The 15,566-nt window shown below is 40.4% G+C and overlaps 1 protein-coding gene across 5 annotated transcripts in view; it reads right to left on the bottom strand.

Annotated features, from left to right (window-relative positions):
- Positions 1 to 15,566, bottom strand: part of fam172a (family with sequence similarity 172 member A) — a 563,544-nt gene that overhangs the window by 335,914 nt on the left and 212,064 nt on the right. The gene's annotated exons all lie outside the window — the stretch shown is intronic.

Genomic DNA, 15,566 nt, shown 5'->3' with positions numbered 1-15,566 from the left:
TTTGGGTCAAGACCTTTCATCAGGACTGGATAGAAAGGGGGAAGGAGTCAGACTAACAAGGTGAGGGTAGAGCTCCCCTCCCACTATCTTCTCACTCTGACATCTCATCTTTTTTTCTCCAGTTCTGATAAAAGGTCTTGGCCAGAACATCAACTTCAGATGTAGCCTGGCCAGCTGAGTTTCCCAGCATGTTGTGTGCATTGTAGGAACAGTCACCGGCCGCTTGGACTTTCAAGCCTGATCTGCAATTTATCAAGACCATGGCTGACATAGTGTAGGCAGCATGGTACTGTAGCAGTTAGCATAACACTATTACAGCACCAGCAACCCAGGTTCAATTCCCTCTGCTATCTGTTAGGAGTTTGTACATTCTCCCCATTTCCTCACACATTCCAAAGACATATGGGTGAGAAAGTTAATCAATCACGTGTGTAATTGGGCTGGAAGGGCTTGATATCATGCTGTAACACTAAATAAATAAATAAATTCTACCTCAATGCCAGTGTTCTGCACAGGTCCCATATCACTGAAAATCCAGAAATCTACCAAGAAGGAATGGGGCTTGTTTTGCTGTCGTTTTGTTGCTTGTGCTCTGTGCTACTCTGCCCAGCATTGTGGGAATGCAATGTTGGTGCTGGAATGTGTGGTGAAACCTGTGGGCTGCTCCAAGCACACCTGCTGGTGTGTTCGTTATTAACACAAAAGATATTTTTCACTGTATATTTAGATGAAGACATGATCAATAAACTTGACTTTTGAATATCTATTTATTGAGGGTTAAAAAAATGAATCCCCTTTGAAGTCACTAAACATTGGTTAAAATTCATGATAAACATACTTGAATCTAGAATTAACTCAATTCTTGAGCCTCCACAGCCCTTCCAGAAGTGAGAATTCCAAACATTCACCAACACCTGCATGAATAAATTTCTTTTCATCTCAACACTAAATAAGCTACTCTTTATTCTGAGACATTTTATTCTGAGTGATCTGACTCAACACTCCTCAGCCAGCGAAAATATCCTCCCTGCAACCAGCCTGTGAAGCCCTGTAAGAGGTTTTGATGTTGTTTGAAAAGACTTATTCTTCTAAAATCTAGAGAGAAAGTCTTTTGAGAAAGTCCCTTGCATGGTTAGATCACAGTCAGGTGGCATATACTGACATCTATGCAAGGCAAATGCTCCATCTGTAACACAGTCCACTGAGTCTTCACTACACTCTCTCTGTGGCATTTACTTCCTTTCCTGGGTAGGAATAATTTTGATCTCCTTACATGGGTGCCACAGTAGCAAAGTGGTTAGTGGTTACAACTCAGGGAGTTTCGGAGGTCAGGTCCAGCACTGCCAGTAAGGAGTTTATATGGTTCTCCCCGTGAATCATGTGTTTCTTCTGAGTGTCTGGTTTCCTCCCATAGTCCAAAGGCATACTAATTGGTAGTTAATTGGTCATTGCCAAATGTCCTGTGATTAGATAGATAGATACTTTATTCATCCCCAAGGGGAAATTCAACATTTTTCCAGTGTCCCATACACTTATTGTAGCAAAACTAATTACATACAGTATTTAACTCAGTGTAAATATGATATGCATCTAAAATCACCCTCCCAAAAAGCATTAATAAATAGCTTTTAAAAAGTTCTTAAATAGTTTACTAAAGTGCATTGAGTGGTAACTTAAGCTCAGTCCTAACCCCGGCACTTTAACATGTCTTGCCCCTGGTGGTTGAATTGTAGAGCCGAATGGCGTTGGGGAGTAATGATCTCTTCATCCTGTCTGAGACTGTTAGACTAGCGCTAAATAGATGGGTTGCTAGACAGTGCAGCTCACTGGGTCATCAAATAAATAAATAAATAAAATCATTTTCCAGTTTAGTTTCATTAAGGCCATTTAGAGTTATGTTAAGACACTTTACTCCTGTTCTCAAATCGGTCATTGTAAATAAATTGAATGGAATTGACTTTATTTCTTACATTATTCACACACGTGGGGAGTGAAAATCGTTACATTATGTCTCCACCTGAATATGCAATGTGCAATTTATAGTAATTTGTAATAAATATGTACAGCAGGACAGTCAATATAGCATAGAAATACAATTCTATCAGTGTGAATTAATCAGTCTGATGGCCTGGAGGAAGAAGCTGTCCCATACCCTGTTGGTGCTAGATATAATGCTATGATACTGTTTCCTGGATGGTAGCAGATGGAACAGTTTGTGGTTGGGGTGACTCAGATCCCCAATGGTCCTTTGGGCCCTTTTTACACACCTGTCTTTGTAAATATCCTGAACAGTGGGAAGTTCACATCTATAGATGCACTGGGCTGTCTGCACCACTCTCTGCAGAGTCCTGCGATTGAGGGAATGATTTGACCAGAGTAAGTGATGTTCGGTTTAAAGAATTCATACTTGTTGTGGCAAACTCTGAGCTCGTAACCTTCTAATCTTTTTAATTCTGTCTTGAGATTTTGGAGATGCTTCTCGTTGTCCTTAATGGTAACAATGATGTCATATAGATAACACTGAGTGCCTGGACAGCTTTGCGGCACCTGGTCCATAGCTTTCTGCCAGAGTGCAGGTGCAGAAGCTACTCCAAAGTGGTAAAACCCCTTGTGAATGTTTATAGTGAGAAACACTTTGGACTCTTCTTCCATCTCCATCTGCAGGTAAACCTCGTTTCAGTCCACTTTGCTAAAGTGATTCCCTCCAGAAAGGTTTGCAAAGATATCTTCTCTCATGGGCAGAGAATTGATCTACTTTCAGTACTGGGTAATTGATGATCTTAAAATCACCACAGATCCTGACAGACCTATTCTTCTTGGTTACTGGGAACCACTGGCATTGCCCATGGGCCCCACTCAACCTTGGAAAGAATTCCTTCATTCTCCATGTGATGTAACTCACTGGTACTTTTTCACGGATGGTATCAGTAACTGGATGGGCTTTGCAAAACTTGGGTGTGGCACTTTCATTTAACACTATTTTACCCTTGATATATTTGAGATTTCCAATGTTATCCTTAATCACTGCTGTGGCATCATCCAGTACCTTTCTTAATTCACTTTCAGTTGACTCTATGACAGGCCATGTGGCATGCACATTATGAATGGATTTCCAATCAGGACACAGTTGTTTCAGTCTATCACATCCCCCCAAAGTTGGCCTTCCTGTTTCTACCAACTAAGAGCCCAATGTGGCTTGTTGTTTGTTTCATTTCACTGTTATGAATGTCATTCCTACAGGATTTTTTCTGGTATAAGTTCTTAGTTGGATATCTGCTGGCTTCAGTTCAGTATCTTTGAAGAGCTGTTCAACCTAATTCTGGGTTGACTGAAACAGCCGAGTCAGTGTTCAGTTCTACTTTAATTAACTTGCCATTCACCTCTGGTGTAAACCATATTGCATTTATATCGCCGGTTTTCATTTTGTAAATTTCAAGGCTACCCAGTACTGTGTCCTCTCATCAGTATCAGATTTTTCATCAACAGCATGCAGATTAGTGCTCTTTTTGAAACTGGAACATGATTTTTTAACTTTTTCTCTTCCCTGTGCAGTCTATTTATTTTGTCTGCCTGTAATGCTCTTTATATGTGTCCTTCTTTATTGCATTTTCTGCAAGTTTCGCCTTTAAACCTACATTGCTCTGGTGTATTTGAGTCTCTGCCTCAACAGTAACACAATTTGTTTAACAGGGAGAACAGTAACACAATTTGTTGCTGTTTAGACATTGCAAATTTGTTTATGCTCAATTTCATTTTCAAGGATTGAGTTCAAGAGCCGTTGAGGTAATATTACAGCTATACAAGACCTTGGTCAGACCCCACTTGGAGTACTGTGTTCAGTTCTGGTCACCTCACAACAGGAAGGATGTGGATACTATAGACAGAGTGCAGAGGAGATTTACAAAGATGTTGCCTGAATTGGAGGGCATACCTTATGAGAATAGGTTGAGTGTACTTGACCTTTTCTCTTAGGAGCAATGGAGGATGAGAGGTGACCTGATAGAGGTGTATAAGATGATGAGGGACATTGAGCTTGTGGATAGCTGGAGACTTTTTCCCAGGGCTGATATGGTTAACATGAGGGGGCATAGTTTTAAGGTGCTTGGAAATAGGTATCGAGGAGATGTCAGGGTTAAGTTTTTCACACAAAGAGTGGTGGGTGGGTGGAATGCATTGCTGGCGGCAGTGGTGGAGGCAGATAGAATAGGGTCTTAAGAGCTTCTAACATAGGTACGTGGTGCTTAGAAAAATAGAGGGCTACGTGCCAGGGAAATTCTCGGCAGTTTCTAGAGTAGGTTACATGGTCGGCACAATACTGTGGGCCGAAGAGCCTGTAAAGTGCTGTAAACTTCTATGTTCTATGTTATACAATTGAAGCCTGCCTGAAGCAGGTGGATACCACACACTGCCGGAGCGAGAGGTTTAAGATATCTCTGAATACACCTGTCAGTTGATTGGCACAGGTCTTCAGTACTCCATCTGGACAGGATACTGTCCTTGGATTCACTCTCCAGAAGGAAGCCCGCAAACCATCTTCAGATACTGAGACCAAACGATCATCGGGAGATATGCACTTCATTACAGAATGTTGGAAGTTGCAGAAGAAATGCGATCACGCTAATTGAGTAATAGAGTTATGGAGCAAGAAAATAGGGCCTTCAGCTTATCAATAAAACAATGTTTACTGAAACTAGTCCTATTTTCCTGAATTTGGCTCATATCCCTCAAAACCTTTCCTATCCACAAATCTGGCCAAATGTTGTCATTAATATCTTTATTTTTATAAAGCACAATGCATAGGCTCAAAGTGTTTTACACAGATTGTAAAGGTAAATCAACATAGAGGTATCATAAGCAAAGACAAACATTTTATAGAATGAAATGTACAAATATACCAAATTATAAAAATGTAATCAACATTAGCAGGCATTAAGTAATCCTCTAAGTAGATCAAATTAAGAAATTAGGTTGTCAGAGGTGATTTGAAACATTCAACAGTACAAGCCTGGCATTTCTCAGTCAGTAAAGTGTTCCAGAATTTTGGTGCATAAAAGCAAAAGGTCACATCACCAGTTCTTATATACTTGGCTCTAGGAACACCAAGTGAACCAATATTCACAGACCTAAGGTTACAATTAGGGATGTAAGAGGATGGACACTCCAAAATAAACTGAGCTAGATTGTTCAGAGCCTTATACAGAATTACAAGTATTTTAAAATTGAACCTAAAGAACACAGGCAGCCATAACAGTAATGATGCCATAACTGGTGATATGTGCTCAGATTTTAGTTTTTAGGTTAAAATTCTTGCTGCTGCATTTTGAACAAGCTGCTGTTGATTTATACCTTTCTTCGCTAGTCTTGAAAAGAGTGCATTACAGTAGTGTAATAGGCTAAAAACAAAAGAGTGAATCAATGTTTCTGCATCTTGAGATGTTGTAAGAAATCAAACTCTTGCAATGTCCCTTAAACGAAAAACCACAGTCTTAATAATCTGGTTAATATGTGATTTGAAATTTAGCTCAGAGTTAATAATAATGCCTAAATTCTTTACTCCTGGCTTGATTTGTAAGGTCAGATGGTCGAGTTTATTTCTTAGACTCACACTTTCCTTATTCCTACCAAAAGCCAAAATTACTGTTTTTTTTCTCATTTAGTTTAAGATTTAGTTATATCGTTTTTGTTATTTATTTAAGTTCATATTCATCCATTCTGTAATGCCAGGAAGCCACCAGATGAGAGGGTTTAAAGTCTCAGGATCATCTAGCTGAATAGACAAATACAGTTGTGTGTCATCTGCATAGCTGTGGTAATTCACCTTGTGTTTTGAAATAACTGGCCTATTGGGAACATGTAGAGTAGGAATAACAACACGCCAAGAATTGATCCTTGCAGCACATCAAATACTTGCCTTGACCACTTCCTTTGTCAGCTGGCTCCATACACTCACCTCAGTGAAAACTTTGACCCTCAGGTCCCTTTTCAATTGATTCCCTCTCACCTTAAGCTTATAGCCTCTGGTCCTACTGAGGGTAGAAGTCTGTGACCATCCACGTTATTTATATCCTTCAAGACTTTATGTACCTTTACAAGGTCAACATCAGCCTTCTTACTACTCAAGGCTTCCAACCCAGTAAGACCCTCATGAATCTTCTGTGCCATTTCCAGCCAAATGACATCCTTCCCATAGTTGGAAAACCAGAACTGCACACAATAAATACTTTCACATGTTGCTTCGCCAAAGTCTTGTATACCTGCAATGTGACATCTCAACTCCTGTATCATCCAGTAGCAGTTACATCCACAGTGATGAAGTGTTTTAAGAGGCTGGTGATGAAACAACTTGGATCCACTCCAATTCGCCTACCGGCACAACAGGCCCACATCAGTCACCATTTTATTGGCTCTTCACTAAAGCTTGAAACATCTGGACAGCAAAGATGCATACATCAGGATGCTCTTTATCTATAACTGCTCAGCATTCAATATTATATCTCCTCAAAACGAATCAATTAGCTTCAAAACCTTGGCCTCAATACCTCCCTGTGCAATTGGATTCCCACTTTCCTCACTTCCAGACTCCAAGTCAGTGCAAATTTACTATAACATCTCCTCCACAGTCTCTATCAGCACAGGTGCACCACAAGACTGTGTGCTTAGCCCTCTGTTCTGTGCACTTTACATGTCTGACTTTGTGGTTAAGCAATATACCAAAGCAATATATAAGTTTGCAGACAATACCACTGTCATGGGCCCAAACAAAGTTGGTGATGAATCAGCATATAGGAGGGAGATTGAAAGTCTGGCTGATTGGTACCATAACATCAACCTCCTACTCAATGTCAGTTCAAAGTTCAAAGTACATTTATTATCAAACAACATATAAATTATACAACCTTGAGATTAGCCACAAGTAGCCACAAAGCAAGAAACCCAAAAGAACCCAATTAAAGACCTACACCTGATACACAAAAGAAAGAAAAAAACAAATCACACAAACAACTGAAATGAACAACAATCCAAACCAAAAATTGAGTACTCGGATCTGAACCCCAGGGCAGCCCAGAGTAGGTCCAAAGCTTCGCTTGTTAGTGGACACAAAGCACAACAACCAGGCCAGTCTTCACAGCCTCAGCAGCACAGAGTGAGGGGCGTAACAATCACGCCAGATCCCAACACCCTATCTTTTCAGTCTATCTCAGCCTGCATTTAAATGACCAAACAACAGAACAGCGAAAGGCTCCAGTGGGTGGCATCGTGGAGAACAAGCAAAATCAGCTCTCGCCTCCGATCTCAGCTAGTATTTAAATTGTCTAAACAGTGAACTATACCGCTCACTAGGACCCAGCTACTGCAAAGGGCTCAGAGCGTAGACCATGCCACTCAGTGACCCGTTCCAGGCCCAAATTTTGCCGCCCAGCCCGAAGCTGCTCTCAAGCTCTTCAAATCAGCTTGGCACCCAGGGCGATCCAACCTCGGACCAGGGCCAGTTTGTACAAGCACTGAATCTCCTCTGCCCGAGCCCCAACTTCTTCTCTTGGTGCCGCGAGCGATCCAAGCTCACACCAGGGCCGGTTGTACAGGCACCAAATTTCCTCCGCCCAAGCCCCAACTTCTTCTCTTGGTGCTGAGAACAATCCAACTTCGCACCAGGGCCATTTGTACAGGCGCTGGAACTCCATCTGCAATGATTCTGCAATACACCATTTCCGCTCATCTTACTCGCCCTTACATGTTTGCGGCAATAATTCAACAATTTACCTCAGAAAAGATATTTTTAGCTATGTTTTTAGTCGGATTTCTTAGCTTTTTGACTACCAGAAAGCTGTCGCATATGTTTGGTAGTGCCATCTGAACTGGAATTAGCAAGACCAAGGAGTTGATTTTTGACTTCAGGAGGAGGATATCAGAGGCTCGTGAGCCAATACTCATCGTATTAGAGGTGGAGAGGGTCAGCAATCCTCAGTGTTATCATTTCAGAGGACTTGTTCTGGACCCAGCACATAAGTACAATTATGAAGGAAGCACAGCAGTGCATCTACTTCCTGAGGAGTTTGCAAAGATTTGGCATCTTAAACTTTGACGAACCTCTATACATGTGTGGAGGAAAGTATATTGATTGGTTGCATCATAGCTGGTATGGCCCTGAATGGAAAATCCTGCAATTGCTCAGACCCCCCCGGGTAAAGCTGTCCCCACCATCTGCAGAAAGGCAGCATCCACAATCAGAGACCCCATCATCCAAGACTCACACCACTACATTCAGGATCAGTTATTACCACTTAATCATCAGTCTTTTGTACCAGTGGGGATAACTTCATTTAGTTTTACTTCCCTGATCACTGATTTAGTCTCATAATCTATGGACTCACTTTTAAGGGCTTCTTTTGATCTTTATTGCTTCTTTATTATCATTATTATTATTTCTTTCTTTTTGTATTTGCACAACTTTCTGCCTTTTGCACACTGGTTGTTCACTGAGTTGGTGTGGTCTTTCATTGAATCTATTATGGTTATTGGATTTATTGAGTCTGCCTGCACGTAAATGAATCTCAGCACTGAATATGGTGACACATATGTACTTTGATAATAAATTTACATTGAACTTTGAACTCAGTATCTTGACCAAATAAGGCAAATGTGCTAAACACCTTCAACATCTTCTCTATCTGTATTGCCAGTTTTAGAGAACATTGTGCCTGTTCTTATGGGTCCCTCAGTCCTACAACACTCCCCAAGATGGCACCATCAGTGCGTGAGTCCTGTACCTGTACTCTGTGGGTCCCTCAGTTCTACAACACCCCCCAGGACCCCACATCAATGTGTGAGTCTTGTACCTGTACTCTGTGGGTCCCTCAGTCTTACAACGCTTCCCAGGGCCCCACCATCAGTGCGCGAGTCCTGTACCTGTACTCTGTGGGTCCCAAAGTCCTACAACGCTACCCAGGGCCCCACCATCAGTGCTTTTTTTGACACCAGTCAACAGAAAAAGGCTCTTTCATGTCAAAGTAAAAACAGATCTCTACAAAGTGAACTAAATTAATTACAAATATAAAACACAAAATAAACAATTTCATAAGTATTCAATTCTTTAATATGACACAACAAATCATCACTGGTGCAACCTATTGGTTTTAGAAGTCACATAATTAGTTAAATGGATATCTGTTTTGAAGACAGTATGCAGTCAAGGTGTTTCAATTGATTGTAGTAAAAATACATCTGTATCTGGAAGGTCCAACTGCTGGTGAGTCAGTATCCTGGCAAAAACTACAGCATGAAGACAAAAGAACACTACAAGCAACTCCATGAAAAGGTTATTGAAAAGCACAAGTCAGGAGATGAATACAAGAACATTTCCAAGTCACTGAATATCCCTTGGTGTACAGTTAAGTCAATCATCAAGAAATAGAAAGAATATGGCACAGCTGTAAGTCTGCCAGAGCAGGCCATTCTCAAAAACTGAGTGACTGTGCAAGAAGAGGACTAGTGAGGGAGACCACCAAGAGATCTATGCCAACTCTGGAGGAGTTACAAGCTTCAGTGTCTGAGATGGGAGAGACCGCGCATACAACAACTGTTGCTTGGGTGCTTCACCAGTCACAGCTTTATGGGAGAGTGGCAAAGAGAAAACCACAGTTGAAACAAACTCACATGAAATCTTGGCTAGAGAGCACGTGAGAGATTGAAGTGAGCTAGAAGAAGGTTCTATGGTCTGATGAAACCAAAATTGAGCTTTCTGGCCATCAGACTAAACACTATGTTTGGCATAAGCCAAACACTGCACATCATCAAAAACACACCATCCCTGCCATGAAGCATGCTGCTGGCTGCATCATGCTGTGGAGATGCTTCTCTGCAGCAGGCCCTGGAAGGCTTGTGAAGGTCGAGGGTAAAATACTGGGAAATCCCGGAGGAAAACCTGACGCAGTCTGCAAGAAAGCTGTGATTTGGGAAAACATTTGCTCTGTAGCAAGACAATAACTCCAAGCATAAAGCCAAAGCTACACAGGAGTGGCTTAAAAACAACAAAGTTAATGTCCTGGAGTGGCCGTCAGAGTTCAAACTTCAATCCAATTGAGAACTTGTGGCAGGTCTTGAAAAGGGCTTTTCACTCATGATTCCCATGCATTTTGACAGAGCTTGAGCAGTTTTGTAAAGAATGGGGAAAGATTGCAGTGTCCAGATGTGCAAAGCTGATAGAGACTTATCCACTCAGACTTAAGGCTGTAATTGCTGCCAAAGGTGCATCTATTAAATACTGACTTGAAGGGGGTTAATACTTATGTAATCAATTATTTTGTGTTTTAAAATTGTAATTAATTTAGATCACTTTCTAGAGATCTGTTTTCACTTTGACAATAAGGAGCCTTTTTCTGTTGATCAGTGTAAAAAAAGCCAAATTAAATCCACTGTGATTCAATGTTGTAAAACAGCAAAACATGAGAACTTTCAAGGAGAGGGGTGAATACTTTTTATAGGCACTGTGTGCACATTTTCCCCTTGTGAATCATGCACTATTGCATATAGATCTCCCTGCATCACAGAACTCTGCAATCTTTTGCTTCCAACAATGAAAGATTCAACACTCCAGTAATACAGATTCCATTTCTGCTCAGCTCTCTCCACTTTAAAACTGATCATCCCTCATCTCTGCACCCCAGTCACACAGACAACTGGTCCAGTCTTAACTGGATTTTCTGAAAATTTTCTGCATGATTTTAAAAAAAATTTACTTTGTTCAGAGATACAGCGCAGAATAGACCTTCCGGCCCTTCAAGCTGCGCCACACAATAACCCCTGACAGCCTGATTTAACCCTAACGAGACAATTTACAATGATCAGTTAACCCACCCCGTACATCTTTGGACAGCAAGATGAAACCCCAGAACACTCGGAGGAAACCCAGGTATTACATGGGGAAGATGTACTCCTCGCATGGGATTAAACTCCAAATTTCAACTGCCCAAGCTGTAGTAGTGTTGCGCTAGCTGCTAAGCTATCACGGCGTGCAAATAAGGCAGCTTTTCCATTTAGATGATTGGAAAAAACAATCTTAAATCAGCTGCCATTGATATAAATCAATATTCCAGTGATTCAGACTGAGGTCCAGCCAAAAACTAATATCTGTAATTATAATGCAAACATTTCAAAATTCTAAGATCTATACCTTTGCAATACTATAGACACTTATAAATATCACACTGCAAACCTATATAAAGCAACATTTCTAAAGGTATATCAATCTGAAAGGCAAGCTTTCCTAGCAAGGTTTCCAATGCCATGTTTACAGTAGAATAGCAATTTAGCAATTAAATCTTCGTTATAATTTTTTGTTGTAACTAGGCTTGCATAATAAATCATAACAGTCTAAATTAATAAGAAGTTAAATGTGTTGCAAATATTTACTTGTCAGATCTGCTTTAAAAAAAGTCAAGTTTTCCAGATATTACAGAGCAGCACATCTGTTGGCTACAAAAGATCACCCAGTATCAGGAGATAAAGAAACTTTTGGAAACTAGCTTTAAGATACAATTAGTTCTGGATTAAATTTTTCATTTCTATTATATACTTAATAACCATACACAAATTTCAATTTTATTTCTATTACTAATTAAAACATCAATGTTGCACAGAATTACTGCCTACTTTATCGCAATGATAATCAGAAAACCTTAGCAACTAATTCAGAACTACCTCAATTTCCAACAATCATTTAGTAAATTTCATTAATTAGCTAGTTTTCCACTTTGAAAACTACCCTTTTACTCACACGGACAGCGAAATGCTTCTATAACATTCCACTTCAGAATGAAAAAAGATTTGCCTGCTCTTTGGATCCAATTGACTAGCAATGTTAGTTACAACATGATCCAACATTCTCCCCAGGGCCCTTTGCAACTTTTCACAATCTTGCAAGATGGCTTTCAGAATTCCGTTATACCCTCTCCTCCCACCAAAACACAGTAAAAAGACTAAGTTGAAGTCTATTGCACGGTCTGAAATGGCAGCTTTCAGTCCAATGCTCTTTGTATAAGAAAATGGTCAGAAAGGTCACGACAGGCCAAGAAGAAAATTATCTTGATACAAAGTGTTCTGCCATGGGTAAGTGCTCTTTTGTCAGCATGTCTTGCATTCACCCACCCCGCAAGCAAATCTGAGTAGTTTTAACGATGTGTTCTGAAATGTGGCTGGCACATTCTATCATCCCTGCACAAGAGAAACACGCGAGGATAATTTAATAGCAGATCCAATTCTAAATATCTACAATCATTTATCAGTACCTTCGTTCATTCATTCAGCACCTTTCTGCCTGTATAATTCAGATGTCACTATGACACAAACCATATTTCAAACCAATGGCTATTAAACAGTGTTATATGTTACTGGAAAACATTAAATTTATCATTTAAGAATATATCGGCCTGTATTGTAATCATGTATTTGCAGCTTAATGCTGTTGCATATTCATATCTGACGTAGACATTCATCGGTTTGTGCTTCAGCCACTAGGAACACTGCTTGGGGTATTGGCCACCGGTTGGGGTGGGGGTGGGGGCACAATAAGAAGAAGAGTAAATTGGAGATGGAGGGGGGGATCCCAACAAAGACAATTTTGTTCAGGATCTAGAGTAGATTGAACAAGGATTTTAGGATGAAAATTTTGCAAAAATGAGTTGTGGAAACAGAAACATTCAGACAAAAACAAATCATAATCAGTTGATCAAAATAATATTGAAAATTACACAATTACCATTCTCAGCATTTATGCTTAAAACTGCAAAATTTAACAAAGCAATCTGTTTTCACTGTGATTATTCATGCTCTTCTAGGCTTGGCTAAAGACAAGAATTTAGACACATTGATGTGGTGGGTGAAAGGCTAATTCCTGTCATAGTGAGATCTTAATTTTAGGAAAGCTATCAAGTGAAATTGCATTCTTCAGAGAAAAAAGAAATGAATTAAACAAGTCAATATAAACATGAGTTAGCTATAAAGTGCCACGGATGTGGACAGCATTGGCTTATCTTCAGCACATGGGCCAAATTGGGAAATTACCACAGAAGCTCAATGTTGACAATAATCCAGCTCACTTGGTTATCTCCTAGTGGTAGTCCAAGAACAACCAGATTAGATTTCATCATTTGGGACTAGACCTAAAATAAATTAAAGTTACATTTTATGGTTACCACAACCTTGAGTTTCTTAGTATGGAGAAAATTAGTGAGACTCAGATCTTACAAAGGCTTTCCAAGTTGTTTAGAATGCAATCCTAATTACTGTAGTATTGAATGATACTTACCAAGAAGCCTGCAGGATCAACAGTCTTTCTGCATTAATTAATTAACCTTAGCATGTACAATACTAGGACTCAGTACTTTTATCATGGAGGCAGGAGAATCAGCTAAAGGTTAAACTATGCAAAACACAAATTGCTGGAGGAACTCAGCAGGCAAGGCAGCATCTTTGGAAAAGAGTAAAACGTTGACGTTTCAGACTGAGACTACTTATCAGGATGGGAGAGAAAAGATGAGATGTCAGAGTATGAAGGTGGAGGGAGGGGAGAAAGAAATACAAGGATGTAGCTGATGGGTGAAGCCAGGAGAGGGGAGGGGAGAAGGAAAGAATTGGGAAGTCGATTGGTGAAAAAGATACAGGGCTGGAGAAGGGGAATCTGATCATTCAGGACAGAAGGCATTCCAAGAAAGGGAAGGGGGAGGAGCACCAGATGGAGGTGATGGGAGGGGATGAGAGGGGGGAATTGGAATGGGGAATGGTGAAGGGAGAGGAGTGCATCACTGGAAGCTTGGTGTGCTCCTCCAACATGAGTGTGGCCTCATTGCTATGGTAGAGGAAGACATGGACTGACATGTTGGAATGGGAATGGGAAGTAGAATTGAAATGAGTGGCCACTGGGAGATCCCACTTTTTTTGACAGACAAAAGCTATCTCACCGATATACAGGAGGCCACACCAGACACAATAGATGACCCCAGCAGACTCACAGGTGAAGTGTTGCCTCACCTAGAAGGTTCTACCCATGATGTTGTGCTGATCTTTTAACCTGCTCTAAGATCAATACAACTCTTCCCTCCCAAATAACCATCCATTTTTCTGCCTTCCATGTGCCTATCCAGAGTTAATTAAATGTCCTTTATGTATCTGTGTCAATCACCAGTCCATTCAGAGTGTTCCAGTCACCTACAACTCTCTGTATATTACAAATAAAACTTAACAAACTTACCCCTATCCTTCCCAAAAGTTATGCCCATTTGTATTCCCCATTTCTGCCCTGGAAAAAGGTCACTCGCTGTCCACTTGATCTATTTCTCTTAATATTTTGTACACCTTTATCTTGTCACCCACATCCTCCTTTGCTCCAAAGCAGGGATTCCCAACCTGGGCTCCATGGACTCCTTGCTTAATTATATTTGTCCATGGCATAAAAAAGGTTGAGAACCCCTGCTCCAAAGAGAAAAGCCCCAGGTCACTCAACTTATCTTTATGAGACACGCTCTCTAATCAAGGCAACATCAAGGTAAAAAATAAAATACTAAAAAGACAACTAAATTATTTATTCACACCTATAAAGAATTAAAAATGAATCACATACACTACGGCATTCAAAATAAATTTATAATCAAGGTACATACATTCATCATAAGCAATCCTGAGATTCATTTTCTTCTGGGCATTCACAGTAAATAGAAAGAAACACCCACAAATCAATGTAAAACTGCACACAACAAAGATGGGCAAACAACCAACATGCAAAAGACAACAAACTGTGCAAATATAAAAAGAAAAAAATAACGTTAATAAATAAATGTACAAATAAATATCAAGAACATGAGCTGAAGAGTCCTTGGAAGTGAGTCCATAATTTATGAGTTCAGAGTTGGGGTGGGTGAAGTTATCCCCTCAGTTCAGGAGCCTGATTGCTGAGGGTTAATAACCATATAACCATATAACAATCACAGCACGGAAACAGGCCATCTCGGCCCTCCTAGTCCGTGCCGAACCCTTAATCTCACCTAGTCCCACCTACCCGCACTCAGCCCATAACCCTCCACTCCTTTCCTGTCCATATACCTATCCAATTTTACCTTAAATGACACAACTGAACTGGCCTCTACTACTCCTACAGGAAGCTCATTCCACACAGCTATCACTCTCTGAGTAAAGAAATACCCCCTCGTGTTTCCCTTAAACTTCTGCCCCCTAACTCTCAAATCATGTCCTCTCGTTTGAATCTCCCCTACTCTCAATGGAAACAGCCTATTCACGTCAACTCTATCTATCCCTCTCAAAATTTTAAATACCTCGATCAAATCCCCCCTCAACCTTCTACGCTCCAATGAAAAGAGATCTAACTTGTTCAACCTTTCTCTGTAACTTAAGTGCTGAAACCCAGGCAACATCCTAGTAAATCGTCTCTGCACTCTCTCTAATTTATTGATATCTTTCCTATAATTCGGTGACCAGAACTGCACACAATATTCCAAATTTGGCCTTACCAATGCCTTGTACAATTTTAACATTACATCCCAACTTCTGTACTCAAT

This window comes from Hypanus sabinus, chromosome 5 (assembly GCF_030144855.1).
Source record: "Hypanus sabinus isolate sHypSab1 chromosome 5, sHypSab1.hap1, whole genome shotgun sequence".
Lineage (NCBI taxonomy): Eukaryota > Metazoa > Chordata > Chondrichthyes > Myliobatiformes > Dasyatidae > Hypanus > Hypanus sabinus.
This window is presented reverse-complemented; position numbering and strand designations above follow the sequence as displayed.